Source organism: Styela clava, chromosome 7 (genome assembly GCF_964204865.1).
Source record: "Styela clava chromosome 7, kaStyClav1.hap1.2, whole genome shotgun sequence".
In the NCBI taxonomy this organism is placed as follows: Eukaryota; Metazoa; Chordata; class Ascidiacea; order Stolidobranchia; family Styelidae; genus Styela; species Styela clava.
In genome coordinates this window covers 1,711,329-1,727,509 of record NC_135256.1, presented here as the reverse complement: position 1 = coordinate 1,727,509, position 16,181 = coordinate 1,711,329, and the positions used below count along the sequence as shown (strand labels likewise).

Here is a 16,181-nt window from a genome sequence, read left to right as displayed (position 1 = left end):
TTGAACCATGCTCAGATAAATATCTCTTCATCGGTATTTGTCGAAAAGTGCATCGCTATTCAAAACCTGACTAGCCAACCAAACATATATATCATTTATCAATTTTGAAGACCAATCACTTCAGTCCAGTTTATTTCACCCTTCAAATTTGTCCATATGTTTGGCCTGACAGCATTGTAGGCTTCCTCATGCAGCTACGATAGACATTTCTCGTAAAAATCGCAAACATTACGTCGATTTTGCTAGAGCGTTCCAAGGATTTCAGAAGTACAAGCGATTGCGACGGAATTAACAGACTTTACTCTTTTTCCTTCAAATTTAGCTTCACCTTTGACATCTACGGCAGGTATCGGCAACCTTTTGTCGATCGCGGGCCAAAATTAAGGGTTGCGAGTCATTGGCGGGCCGCACACATTTTTAGAAAGCTGAAACCGAACGGATGATACTTTTTATAATAAAAATCAAGCAGTAATACATCTCTCGAATAGAATATAGATTTATTTCTTCATTGCATCTCAAAAAATTCCATTTGAATATTTTCAGCGCCCTTGAATTTGCACTTAGCATCAACTTTTCCGCGTTTTGTTGCCATTTGTCTAATTATAATTAAATTAAAGGCTCATTAAACGAGTAATTGTGAATTATATACTTGTAAGGTTATAATATGATTTAGTTCAAAAAATATAATCGTCAAAACGGCTGTTTTGTTACTATAATTCAGTGAAGCGTCACGAGCCGGATTATAATACTCTGCGGGCCGGATCCGGCCCGGGGGCCGTAGGTTGCCGACCCCTGATCTAAGGCATTACTATTATCTTTTTCCAAAATTAAATGAAATTTTGCTGAAGTAGTTGAGCTGGCAAAGGACAAATTTCAAGTGAAGTTCGTACGTTGGAACATTTAAGCATAAGAGTAGGACATCCTTCTTGAGAATTTGAATAACTTATCAAGCTTTCAAACATTTCCGTAATCCTTTGCAAAGCAGGTAATAAAGGGAGAAACCGAGTGTTGCCATGCTGTAGTAGCCGTTGATATCCAATATCAACAAAATCGCAGAATGGTTTCTGCTCTGTTACTCGGACAGTGTGAATGTAAAAATAATCATACATTCTGACAACAACACAAACAGGCAAAGTATCTACTGCATGTTGGAAAGGGCATCGCAGTGCAGTGTTGAACTACATGAGCCGCTCAATCTATACCGGTTATATTTCTTTTAGTTTGAAAAAAAAGCATTATTTGTTTTTCGTCTTTTACGCCTCCAAAGTTGGTGCTGCAGTTATCCGCCCAGAATCCAACAACTTTTCCGAGAACAGAGAGCAAGTATTCAGTAAAAGTTTTGGCGGTTTCCCTGGGTAAAGATTTGAATTCTAATAGTTTTATCTTCACACCATTATCAGGTAAAAAATAACGAACCACAACTGGAACAAGCTTTAAATTTTTTCTGTTTGATGCATCGAAGGTTACTGATACGAAACTGGTTTAAAGTAAATCGTCATTAGGTTCAGAGGAGAACAGCGGAGCAATGCAATTAAAAATCACCGACTCTCATTTATTTCTGGCTAAGCGTGCAAAATCAGCGAATCCGCTTATCAGACAGCGGACATTAGAAATTCTAACTGTGTATATTTACAAGTTAACGCAAATTTAGGCTAAAGAAAAATTAATTTAGAGGTGCAGTCAAAACTTTGGCCATGAATAGCAGTGTGATAGTAAAACATATACCGATTGTGACATAACAATAGAGCAATTTCTTTCTCTCTGAACTAGCGAAGTGTGTCGCAAACAGTGGTAAATGGACTGCCACCGTTGAAAAAAAATAGTAATAATAATGAATATGAATTTTTTACCCACGACAGTCGTGCTGACAAACCGGGACATTTGAGTCAACCGGCCGGGACGCCGGGACAGCTCGTCAAAACCGGGACTGTCCCGGCTAAACCGGGACGTATGGTAAGCCTATGCATGGGGCTCTGCAACCCAGACAAATTTGCGTAAATTAGAGGTTCTCCAGAATAGGGCCGTTAGAGTTCTCTCTAGGACGCCTTTTCGTTCTAACATAAACACCCTATACCATAAGACCAAGGTGTTAAAACTATCCGACATCCACAAACTAGAAATCTCTAAAGTAATGCATCTATTTCACAACCACCAGTTGCCTGCAGCTTTTGACGATTATTTTGTTAAGCTTAGTAACGCACATGAACATAATACGCGCTCTTCGACAAGATCCAATTTATTTGTACCCCGCTTTTCAACGGGCAAAACTCAGAACTCCCTGAAATATAAAGGCGTTATTATAACCTGGAATAGTATTCCCAATGGTTTACGTGACTCCACCTATGCCACATTCAAAGTAAAGTATAAAAATTTTTTACTTTCTTCTTACCCGTCTCCTGCCAGCACCTTGATTTGATGTGCTATCAGCATTTGCCTTGCCATTGTTAGTTCAATACTTGTTCAGATCCACAGCATATAAAAGTGTCCCCCACAACCTGGAACAAGGCTGTTGTGAAGGATTCGATTTTAGTGATTCTCTTCCATAATCCCCACAGTTTTGCCCTTCGCTGTATATGCAAAAATGTACCCAGTAATTGATTACCTCACTAAACCTTAAAGGGTGAGATTATGCCTACCTAAGGATATAATCGAATAATTCATGGGTCATATTTTGTTCTGGTTTCTATGATAAGGGTCTTTTTGATTTAGTGATCCTGCTCTCTGAATTAATATTGATTTATTTATATTAATTGTTATTTGGTTCTTAAACTAGTGTCTCTATATTTTATATTCTAATTGTGTTGTCTGGTATTTTCAACTTTTTGCATTTCTTAGTTCACAACATAGAATTGAATGATGTATTTACCTGTTAATTTTCCATTTCTCTGTTTACATGAATTGGATTGTATTTTCATCCAATACCAATTCCTTCCTCCAATTTTCCAATGACTCCAGTTCTGGAAACCATACCACAGTGCCCCAATTTTCCAATGACTCCAGTTCTGGAAACCCTACCACAGTGCCAATACTTTCTTGAACTTGCTCCCATATTTAAGATAATTGTAACCATCAAGATGTGCTTATATTTCAAAATATATTTCTTAATAACTAACTGCCTTAATTACGTATCCCGGCGTACATGGCCACTATCATACCGCGCGGCCTCAAAAGCAATATTCTTGTAGGGTTCCACGACGCTGACTGTGGTCAGACTGCTGTTATATTACTATACTGTTGCCCATGGTTACCCTGGTTGTGCCTGGAGTCTCTTTTTACCCTGGTTGTGCCTGGAGTCTCTTTTTTTGTTACGGTTTTGGATTTTCTTGGACATTCTTTCCTTCACTGCTTAAATGTGTTCGATTTATTCTATTCTACTTGTATCAAAGTTAGACATTTATCACAGGTGTCGCTGCTAGATAACCAACATTGGTTTTTTCGCGTCACCCTTCACCATGAAATGCCTTTATTTATGTTTTCTCTAATTTTTGTTCGCATTACGTGTATGTTTCAATCGCCATGTGAAGTGTTGAATCGCAAATCCCGTAAATAAAATTGTGAATTTGTAGGTAACAATTTTAGCTATATGATAATGGTCGCGGTATTGTTTTGTTGGAAAAGAAAATTTTAAAACTTGAAGTGAATAATTCTAATCAGCGTCTTCTCTTCTAGGCACAAAAGCAATTGGGCACAAAATTGTTTACTTTTGTTTTGGCATCTGTTCGCGCATGTAAGATTTCGTTAAAAAAGTGCTCTTTATCGTCATCTCGCCTAATGACCACATAGAAATGCCTTTATTTCAGCTTTCAAATCAACATTCAGGATTCACGCAATGACAATATCTAATTGATTTATTTCGGAAATAACACCGACACCAGTGTAGAGCATAAGAAACCCAATTATCGTCTTAATAAATGTGTGCATCCCATTGTCAATAATGATAATATTATTCGCTTAAAACTGGGACGTTTAATTTGCAAACGGCGATAAGTTAGATCAAAGCCGGCGCAAAAGATAAATATCAGAATAAAATTAAGTGGGAATTCAAAATCGCCCGCTCATGTCATGAACATCTGTCGCCGATGTGAACGCATATAGTTATACCAAAATATGAAACTTCGATTCCGCCGATCGGCAAGAATTAATACTTGCGCACAAGAACAAAGACGGTAATAGGAAAACGTTCAGGGGGCAAAAAAGTAGCGATTATGACGAAATTGAACAGTAAAAATCGCTTTGTTGCCAATTTTCAATGTTTCTAATAATTTCCAAATCGACCTGCAACCTTCTGGACTCCTGTTGCGTAAAAAAAAACGCGAGAAATTGATAGCCGTTGAGAAATATTACATTAAAATACCATTTCTGTTTCTAACTAATTTATTAGGTAGATTACGAAAAATATGACATACATGTACGCAACAACAAAAAATACTTCAATTGTGTGACAGGGATCGCGAGGGACCTCGAAAGGTCTTCAAGCAGGAACACCAACAACGCTGATTCAGATTACCGAATAAATTTTATGTAATAACCACAAGCAGTTTACAACAAGAACAGCATAAGAAGTTGCATTAATTTTAAAGAAACTATAACGTATTTATTTTTAAGCAACGAATTCACAAAAATTAACATCGTGAGCACAAAAACACAAATAAATCAGTTATTTCTCACTCAGAAATTTACCGGAGAAGTCAAGAAAATGAAATGAATGTACATTATGTACATAACATAGTGAACAGATTATGTGGTTATGTATTTGAACAAAGGCAATAATATTTCTACAAACAGGTTAACGACACTAACAGATTGTTCAAAAAAAAATATTTAATATATCAACTTCAATATCTTATTCACTTTCTTCTAAATTGTTTCCGAAATTTACTATCTCGAAAATCGAGTTCTGCTCTATAGACTATAAGTGTACTGTTGTTTTTGCAGTCAATACAAAAAATGAATTATTTTGACTATTTTCTTACACTTGCAGTTTGCCAACTCAAGAACTGATTTGGGGTCTGGAAGTAGATCCATCAATTTAACCCGCAAAACATCTGTAGTGGTGGTCACGCTGTGCCAACTCTAAAACGATGTCCACTTGAATCACAGTGTGCCACAGATGTTGATACTAAAAATTAACTTGTGGACGCGATCTTTTTCTTATTATGCTCTGGCGGGACAGCACCTTCACGAACGAATATTACAGCCTGTGTCCTGAAAATACCCATAAACAACAGTCTACTTGACTGGATACAATCAAATGTATTATAACTTGGAAAACGTGTAACAGACGATCAAGGATTGCAAAATCAGGTCGAACACAATAACACTCGCCAACAGTTGGTGAGGTACAAAAAAGCCGGTAATTAATTATAGTGTCACTCGGGTATAAACAAATGCAGTACCAATAGATTTCTAAACAGTAAGAAAACATAATTGTTACACCTACAGAAACACGAATCAATTACAAATACAAGTCCATGTTGGGAGAGCCAGAACTAACTAAGAACGGCAGACGGGGCAATTAGCCTAACGCGCAGTAAGTACGTCGAGAACACAAGTGATCGGCACGTGATACTATTCCAAAGTCAGAAGGTGACTGCTCTCTCGCAACACCTAGTGTAAATAAACCCACGGATAATTGTATCAATAATGCACTTCGTAAATCCATGACCCTTACACATCCTTATCAAGAACACATCTATGGCCGATAGGTGGGAGAATAATAGGCAACAATGATGAAGTCCTGCCTGGTAATTTGCAATCAGCTTCCTTGCTTCTTGCCCCACATGCTTCTCCAGTGAATCATTGTTGGGTGAAGAGTTTAATCCATATGTTTGCCAGTGTTTAAAAGACATGCCTTGGTATCATTTACATTCTTCATATCCTCTCCATACAGTGAACAAACCAATTCCTCAGATTTATTTATTAATGCTTTGTTAACCTCAAAAGATCTTCATAGTTGAGAAAAAAAAAAGATGAATTGAAAAACTCAATGAAGTCACCAACATCAGTTTGATGGGAAGTTGCAATTGCAGAAAAGTGCGAAAGTATTTCATTATGAATAGCCCATTTATGCTGTTTGCAACTGTTATGATTCTCATATACTTTTACGTTTCAAGACTTCTTGTTTGATCCATTTTATAGCACTGATAGCAGCAGGGTGGTCCAAACCCAGGCCCGCGGGCCACATGTGGCCCGCCACATCAATATCTGTGGCCCGCGTCGCATTCGGAGAGGGATCAAAAAAACGCATTTTGTGTTGTTTCGTCATAAAATTAACCAAAAAATCTTTTGACATATTGTTGCATCACTAATGTCACTGAATTGACTAGTGTTATGGCTTGCTGAGGCAACTAGCGAAGTTAAACGAGCAAAGTTCTTGGCACTATTTCTCACTTCGTAATCGCTTCCAATGCTACTTTACTTTTCACTCCGGCATAACTTATCATTGCTTCCCCAGGTACTAGTCGACTCTATGAATTTAGATTTAGACAAACCGACATCAGTAAAATTGATTATTTTCCTCTCAAGCCTGTGTTCATTGGCCCAGAAATGAAGAAAATAAAGAAGAGGAATATAGGACAAATGGCAACACATATTTATTGTAGTAAAAGCGTCTTTTCCCTAAAACGCGCAACTTTCGGAAGTGGGAACAAGGCAATATTTGTTACTAAATTTCTAAGGAACATTTTAAAATCATTTTCAGGTAGTTACCTTATGTGCGCTACGAAACTAAAAGATAAACGGCCTCGTCTTAGGTAACACGTGTAACAATGGAATTAGGGTAATTGTGGTCGCCGGATTTCATGAGAATGGCTGTTAGATTTGAAACGAAAATAATAAATCTAATTGGAGGTTATTTTTTTGAATCAGTGGTAATGCGCATTCTGAAATATACTATAGGTACTAGATGGCATGTCTGTTTGTAAAATAAGGTTCGAAATCCACGTTCACGTCTAGCCACAAACTGGTACGAAAACGTACTAAAATTTCAGCGATGAAAATTGTAATAATTAGGGCTTTTAATAAATCCAACAATAAATGAACTACTGCGGTAGTCTAGGTCTGCAGCCTTAGCAACAAGAATGTTACGAAGTTATGACATAACAATATAAATTGTCCGTTTATTCTCGCCACCCGATATAACAAAAGCCATTGTCATTAGATATTTACAGTACAGGCAGTGGTTGAATAAGTTAGTTCAATTATTCTACATTTTAGTATGGGAGGTACAGTGTAGATCGCAAACCTGCATTACTTATCGCTCGAACTGGTTCAAACCTTCGAAAGACTGTTAACGATTCGATTCTTACTGCATCTATGACTGAGGAACGGGGAAATGAATAATGAGGTGAAATTTTTTAGAAATTCAATACAGTTAATGTGTTTGATCAATTTTAACAGATTACATATGTGAATAACTGAAGAATTCAATATATTTAAAGGTTCCAAATGCGGACGGACAATACGCAATATTTACGCCTGCTTATTAATGGTGGACTGTTCGCATAAAGTTGTTGGCTGCAAAGTCTATGAAACACCCTCGCAATGAAACGCACGACTGAACTGTTTACCAGATTCCAAACTGGTCATGTGATTGTTAAAAAATACCCCTGAGTAGTGAAATGCGTTATTCATTGCAACTGGATGGAGGTATATCGTAACTTTTCCAATTGTGACTGATCAGCTTGTGACTGTTTATCGGAGGGATAGGTAGATTTTCGTTGATTCAGTTAAGCTTTTTCAGCTCTCTGTTATTGAATAAGGCAATATAAAGTCAGCATATTTCCTTTTACTTTGCTTATTATCATGCTAATTCAGAATCAAGCGACTCATCTTTGCAGTAAAGTTACGAGCGAAGACTTAAGCGCTAATAGATACTGAGAATATTCGAGTCATTACGAACTCTATTGAACCGGATCCACAGCTTTTCGAACTAGTGCTCGCCATGAAATCTCCTTGTAATTCAAAAAGTTTGAAGTCTTGACTCGGAATGTTTACTTCTAGTTCAAATAAAAGTCTTGACTCGAAATTCGGGGTTTCAACTTTCAAATAAAGCTATGAAATAGTGGTTGCTTTTATTTTCCACGCTTTTGGATTCTGATTGAGAACTTTAACCTTTTCTTATTTGAAGTAAACGACAGAATTAAAATATCTCTTGTATTCAATATTGTGTTTAAAAGACTTTTAGAAGTTCAGAAGACTGTTTCTGGTTTAATATTTGCGTGGCACAATTTGGATGTTTTTTAGATAATCAATTTGCGAATCGCCATTCCAATTATGTTAGAGTACAAGATACCTAACACCTTACCCGTGATCATCACGACTGGTAGGATCTGTTGGTGATTCACAAATGAAATAAATACTTCAAAATTCAGTTTGTTAAGACGCAGACGAATTAATTTAAGGGAAGGGGTTAAACTTCAAATACTGAAAGAATTTACAAACATTTTGGTCGCCTCTGAAATCGAAATCGCTCAAACCTGTAAAATGGACTCATTTAAACAATCCTTTATACACGACTAGAAAATTGAAGTTTTGGTTCAAAAAGTTTATCGGACTATAACTCTGTAACACCATTTAAGTGAATCATTTTTTGAACCACATTTCTTTGCTGGAATTTCGATTTCAACAAATAGTCCAGCAATACAGTGTGTTGTTGGAATCTTAATTTATAAATAGCCCAGTAATCTTGTACAAGGATTGACTCAATTTCCTGTCCCACGTATTCCCATCTATAGCTTTGACGCGTTTGAGCAAAACCTGACACATAAGGAAATGCGTTGCAATTTACGTATAAGCTATGTATGTAAAGCGACCAATAATTTTTTATATATTTGTGGTTGTTTAAATATCTAAGACAGGTGGGCTGGGATAGGTTTGTTAACAAAGGCTTTGGTAATAACTAATAATGTATGTTGTCAAAGCTTTACCGACAAAATGAGTAGGGAGAGTTTAAATCATATTTATAAAAGGTAATAAACTAAATTTATTTTCAGCATTGGGTGGAGATATATTGACGTTTCGACTGATTGTGTTATCTCGTATTGTTTGGGAGATGTCTCCAATCTTACTTTAAAGAGCCACGTCAAGTTTTTGCTATTTACGATACTAATCGCCCAAAAGGTTGTTAAATATGGCAGAGGTCAAGACTTGATATATCTTGGTTTTGAAATATTGACGGTGTTGACATCCCAGAGTTTTAGCGCTTCAAATTCAAACGATATATCAGTTCTAAATACTTTTAAATAAAATATCTTTTATTAGTAACTTCTAAAAATGTGCAAACTATGACAAATTGGAGGCACATTGTTATTGAAACAGTTCTATCAATTTCAAATTTTGAGAATATATGAAAATGTCGGTTTGTCATTCCCATATGATTTTAAAAATTATATCAGAGTTTGTGAACTTGGGTTGCGCTGAATTTTGTCGCCGTTTTAGAAAAGAGCGATAATTTTGTAAGAAAATGGGTAACGATGAAATGCTATTGATATTTCAGAGAGTTAATGTGTACGTTGTCCATGTCAGTCCATCTATTCTCTCAACATAGCAATATATGACGCTATAGCCCTGCATGTGAGATGCATCGTTATTACGTGAGAAACGTCAAATTCGAAGAGAAAAGCTAGAGTTTCACCAAGCTTTTATTCTTTTCGATCGCGCCTTGTTTCTTTTCGTTTCCTCGTGAACGCAGTCGACATCCTTGTGGAATTATGTGAATGCCGGATCATTCGTATACATATTTTGAAAATGATACCAAACTCAGATAAACTGGTTGCGCTACATTTTGTCGCTGCTCACGAAAAGCGCCCATTTTGTGAGACATGGGGAACGAACAATCCTATTTTGTTTTAGATGGGCAATGATTATGAGGGCAATATATTAATATTTTCCGGTTGGTATACGGTTTCTCACTTAGTCCATCTATTCTCTAAACATAGCAATATATGGCACAGCAACTGGAAATTGGCAGGTGTTGATTCTATTCGATCGGGCCGCGTATCTTTTTTTTTCCTTTTGTAGTCGGCGATCACGGGATTTCTCCTTAGTTATCGGCGGTCCTTTTTTACCTTGGTCATATAATTTTTCCGCACTTTATGAGTTTTTGATTAACCAAGATTTTACACTGAATATATTTCGATTATGTTTGCTCAAAATTATGTTTGCCTGTCAACTCCGAGTTCATAACCAAGATTTTACACTGAATATATTTCGATTATGTTTGCTCAAAATTATGTTTGCCTGTCAACTCCGAGTTCAAATTGATTCTTTTCGTGTATCTGGGTTTATTCAGCAGCTGTGGTAATGGACCGCTCAAACCGGAGATTGTGTTATTTATTCGAATGAGGTATATTTTCGGAAGTATAACCATATTGTAAATAGAACAAGGGTACTAACTCATATTATAGTATTGTATTGCAGTTTCGAGTGCTGTCAGCGTGTTTCCGATACAAAAGTTGCCCAAAGATCGTTGTATCTGACTGAAATCTAAGTTTTTAACTGTCGATTTTATCATCTTAAACCGACCGAGATTTTGCTGAAACTGCGAAGTGTAATTTGCCCAGATGATTTCTCAAACTGTAATCAGGAATTTTTGAAGGAAATGTTCTTCCACCGTTTGCCACCTGGCATTGTTTTTGCGCTTTCCGCCCACCCGAACGATAGCGTTGATGAACTTTCGACATGCATCTGTTAGGGCGAAGCATAACACAATCCACCGTATTATTACAACCGGCCAACCAGTACATTCTAAAGCTAGCCCTCCCATTTTTAACGCGCAAACACAAGACAGCCTTACTTGGCGTGGACGGGTAATTCGCACACCACGGCAATTAGACGATTTTATTTTAGCACCTATTTTTGAAGTGAACATTTAGGTCAATAGCGTAACTTTTTTGTGTATATATATAGCCCCATTAAAGCGTAACACCACATTATATGATCTATTTAGTCGTCGTAATCATTTTTTTTTCACTTTGACGTATTTTATTAACTCTTCCCACGGGTTATTTTTGTCTAATGATTTAATACGTCTGTCAGCCCGAAATTCTGTCACTACCATATCCAATTCTCTTTTCATGTCAGCACCCCAAAATGCTTTTAAGACTTGATCAAGTAGAGTATTATTTGTGGTGTTTTCATTTTTTACAGCCCTAATAGTTCTGCCCCAGTTACCCATTTACTGTAATGCCTGAACCCAGCTAACGTTAGACAAAAAACAAGGATGCGTTCACCGGTTAATCTGATCATACTGAATCCAGGACTGCTTATGTCCTAATCACAATACTGCAACATGATTCGGCAGTCTCATTATCCATGTTACATGATGCGGCGGTGTGGCTCTCGTGCTTAGGAATACACTTGCCACCGCACCTCAAATTACTCAGCGTGGGTTCGCAGGGTCGAATGCCATGCGGCCTGCGGGGATGACGGATGATTATTTGCAGAGGATTGCTGGACTCCTCGCTGCCGTAGGGTGGTTCATGTAACCGTGGTTGGTTACGGCTTCCATCAAGTCCATGCATCCGAAAAACAAATACCGGTAACTACCGGCAGACCAGTACGGGTAACTAATCCCATACCCGACATGAAATTGAATTTTCAATTTTGATGACGTCATCATATATAACTTTGAAGTGAAAAACAAATCTCGTAGTGCCTACATAAATGTTTGAAATAAATAAAAGTAATAACCTTCTAGCAGCAGCAACACTCTTTAATAATTGAAAATTTCAGAGCAAATGATTATGTATTTAAAGTGAAAAGCTATTTAAAAAAAAATGTTTGACATTAAGTGGCGATAATAGGATAATCGTAGTTCCTATTATCGCCATACCCACATTGCCACTATATTCGTGAGGTGTCGCTATAGCAAATTAATTCGCCGTGTTCACCATATGGTTAAGAAGTCTCATCGTCTTCCTCTCCCTTGGGATAAATATGTAAATCCTATCCTACATCCGACGTTACCCAGTGACCAGTACCGGTACGAAACCGTGACGTGCGGAACCGGCAGTCGGCACCAAATGCAGAACTATTTCAGTCTTTGCTATTTTCTCACTATCACTTAACGTAAAAAAAAATTTAACATTCTTTTTCCTACCTCCCGATAGTTTCGCCAACAGTGAACAGTTGGTTAAATACTTTGTTTTGTTTTACTGCATATTCAAGGAAGGAATGGGAGGGAGGTGATCCACGATTTCAACAACACGCCTATTGTTGGAAACACTTTAATGGTAAAGATAAAAAAAAAAACACTATTCTTTATTCACTACATTGGTGATCACAGAATTCACGTTGATCTCCCACATGAAAATTCGAAGCGAAAGAGAAGAGCATACACACTAACCACTAAAAAACTATTGAAGAAATCGAAGGACAGTTGGAGTCTGGAATAACGTCCAAGGAGGCTTATGGCAATCTCCAGACGAAAAAAGCAACTAACCCGATCAAGCTCGAATGCCTGTTGATAGACCAAGATACAGGAAACAGTGCGAAAACGTTCAACGGTGTTGGTACCTTACTGATGCTGTCTTGGATGATGGGCCTCCTCTGTATGAGTTTTCGTCTTCGACTTTCACAGATAATCGAGTTTCGCCTACAGTGAACGAAGTCTTTCATTCGGTTGGGTAAGTAGTTTGTTTTCTTGCATATTCAAAAAATTTCATTAAATACATTGAGATATAATATCTTGCGTTGTTGACATTATGGACAAGAAAATAAAGGCAGATTTCCGTGTGAAAAGTATGTTACGGAAAATAGGGCCTAGCGGGAAGCAAACCGAACATTTGTTTGGGGTACGATATCATGATAAACACGTCCTAGTAACTAACTGACAGCAATGGAACGAAATTTAGTAAATCTCCAGTAGTGAAGGGAATTATTTCTTTTATACAATCTTTTTTTTTACAGTATATTGTGTTGTTGTCCTCAATGAAATAACAAACATAACACATAGTCAGTTGGGTTCAAGTAAACGTCGATGCAAGAAAATACATGCTGTCAAAACATATCTTACAAATCTACCGGAACATTAGTCTATAGGGCAAATCATGGTTACGAAGCTGATTTAGATTTCAAGCCAAAGAAAGCTAGTAGTTGAGGAATTCTTCTCACACTTTCTTAGCTTATTGTAATAAATTTGACATGACTGCTGATTTTGGCATTCAAGATTCAACTTAATGATGCACAAGCTTGATTATATGAGGAAAGAGAAGCGACATTTTGATTCAACAATCAAAGTTGGAAACGAAAAATTACCAATTCAAAAGAATGGTTTTGATTATTTTCCCGCGGTGTTGTCTCAATATAATTTAGAAAACAACACAAGGGGTTGTTGATATGCACGAAGTCAATGTCGATTCTGTGAAAGTTGCATTGATTAGTATTCACTGAAATGCTCTGATTACTTCGAGGAACTTGCAACAGATAGCAGCTAATGAAGTTCATCTGGCATAGACTTTGTATAAATGGATACTTATGGATTGTTTTGTTACACAAAAAACTTCAATGTATATAAATTAAAAAAAATGTCAACTTAATTTAGTTGTGTAGTTCCAATATATACGTGTAATTAGGGTTGGCTCAAAATCAGATGTTCAAAACGTAGCTCCAATTCAGTACATTCTATTCGCAATAAAGAGTTCAAGCGAATATTTGTCGGTCTGGAGTTTAATTTGTCAAGGTTTATTATAATTGTGTTGTTAGAAAGACTGATGCTTAAATATTCACTTTTTATATCAGGAGAAATGACCAAAACTTGCAGAATACATCAGGGTTAAAATTCCCCATAAAAAACAGCGATTCTTTTTAGCGATGCTGTGGAATGTAATATAACGGGCCAATAATGCGAATTCATTTTCACTTGACATTTTTTGAACATGTGTTAAGTTTTGTTCTAGTTTAGCAATGAAATTAAATTTTGAAATACCTGCATCAACTGATCATAATTCTAAAAATGCTTATGGCGCCTGAAGTTGCATCCCTTCAGACCCGGAATGGTTTGTTGGCATGGAAGACAAACAGCTGAAGATTCTTTTCAATAGAGAAATAAGAACGCTGCCATTTGAAGAACGTCTGTTTCCAGTGTCTAGTTTTGTGTTTTTTGACATCTTTAAGATACTTAATATAAAGCTGATACCTCCTAATACCGTTAAGCACACATAAGATACCGGTATATTTGAATGATTACGAATATACACATGCTTATAATGATAAAACAATTGCATGTGTGATGAAACAGGATCGTTCGATATCGATGATGATATAAAACATGATGGATATGACAACTGGGGTATCTTTCGTTTCTCCTCGTCTCACTGTAAGAGTAAGTATTTCTAACTATAGTTTATGATAATTTATTATTTAGCGATAGGTGAGGAGGTATATATTACTTTTGGAATGACTAGAATATTTTCAGATCGATATTGCCTACCCAATTTATTGCACCCTGGGTGGGGTGGAATTTGACCCAGGCATGGCATTTGAACCCGCGATGTGAGCCTAAAGATTCCTATATCGCTTAAGCTAACTGTTAGGTCCCCGGTCTTCTGCATGTTTGGGAACTTTGATAAGCGATAAAAAAGGTAAAAACATAAAGTGGTAAACGTATTAGTATTCATTTACGGATAAAGTTTGCCCTTTTTAAGTTTGTCGGGCCGTAATTGAACCGCGGGCCGCGGTTTGGGAACCCTTGGTTTAGAAGAATCATGTGATTATTTGGTGATATTCATCTTGGATCAAAAGCAACAGATTTGAACGTGTTTGATACGAGTTATGTTGTGTTTTTGCTGATTCATGAAACGTCATCATATTCGAAAGATAATTTGCTACAATGGATCGACAACCTGACATCCGATCAATGGATGACTGACAATGACGAAGTTACAAAGCAAGTTACCGAACACTGAATCAGATAGCATAATAAATTCGTCAAACTAGAAATATTTCTACAGACAAATGCTTTTCAACATTAATTCGTGGACACGGCAAAATACCAAAAGATGACACAAACGAAATCGATCAGCTTTTGAAAAAGCCGTCAAAATATAAAGGTTACTCTGTGTGCGAGAGGCCTTTCTCCCGTTGTATACTTCGTCCAACAATTCATATTTTAATGAATACTAAGATGTCATCTAGAAAGGGAGCCGTCTATCCCAAGAATAAATCTCATTTCCAGTTCCTTCCAATTGGACGTAAGTGAAAGTATTCGACGTCGTATTTGGAACACACGACTAAAGATGCTTTTATGTCTTCGATAAAGAGTACGCAAAATTAGCACAAGTGATTTTGGAATTCATTAACAAGTAAAAATATTGGATAAGATGCAATGCAGATAAAGCCATATATGACAATTTGATGGTCAACGTGATGTGGCATTCAGTTGTGATACATTAGCAAGTTTAAACAGGTTAGTCAGTCAATATCAAACAGTCAATGGACCTTTCCCCAAGCATCGACTGACTTCCTTGTTTACTTCGTGACATTGCCCAATCAGCGGGCTGCACAAGTGATTTTGGAATTTAATTACAGGTAAAAAATATTGGGGAAGATACAATGCAAATAAAGTCACATATGACAGGTCAATGTGATGTGGCATTCAGTTGTGATACATTGGCAAGTTTAAACAGGTTGGTCAGTCAATATCAAACAGTCAATGGACTTTTCCCCGAGCATTGACTTCCTTGTTTAGTTCGTGACATTGTCCAATCAGCAAGATCCAAAAAGTGACGTAACAATGCTTCATTTTTGCATCCGCTCGGACACTTTTCTCACTTTCAGCCGTGGTCGTGAACATTTCATTGTTTTCGCGTTTTTTCAACTTTATTCATTAGTTTTCAGTCGTGTTTCGGAAGTTTAAATCAAATAATTCAATGATCACTCTGTCTTCTTAAGAGTTTTAATTTGATTGCAGTAATAAAAAATTAGTGTAAAATAGCCGTGATAGACTGGGCTAAAATTCTTTACCGGTACTTTTTAAAAACAGATTGTTGTATGCGATGAATCCTAATGATAGTTTGAAACATATACCCCATTCTACAGGCGCCAACTCGCGAAACCACTCTTAAAAAATAAGCCCCGAAAATTTTGCAATGGTAAAGTATAGGAGGAATATTTCGGGGATCAAAGGTCGGTGAAAGGTCCATAACCCAATAGCAGGAAAATGATCAAGTAACTTAAAACCA

The 16,181-nt window shown here is 36.9% G+C and overlaps 1 protein-coding gene across 1 annotated transcript in view; it reads right to left on the bottom strand.

Moving 5' to 3' along the window:
• The window catches only part of LOC144425174 (uncharacterized), a 114,558-nt gene extending 102,793 nt beyond the window's left edge, over positions 1-11,765 (bottom strand). The window contains exon 1 of the mRNA XM_078114614.1: positions 11,692-11,765. The gene's annotated coding sequence lies outside the window, so the exon portion shown is untranslated. The remainder of the gene's footprint in view (positions 1-11,691) is intronic.
• Positions 11,766-16,181: the final 4,416 nt, after the last annotated feature.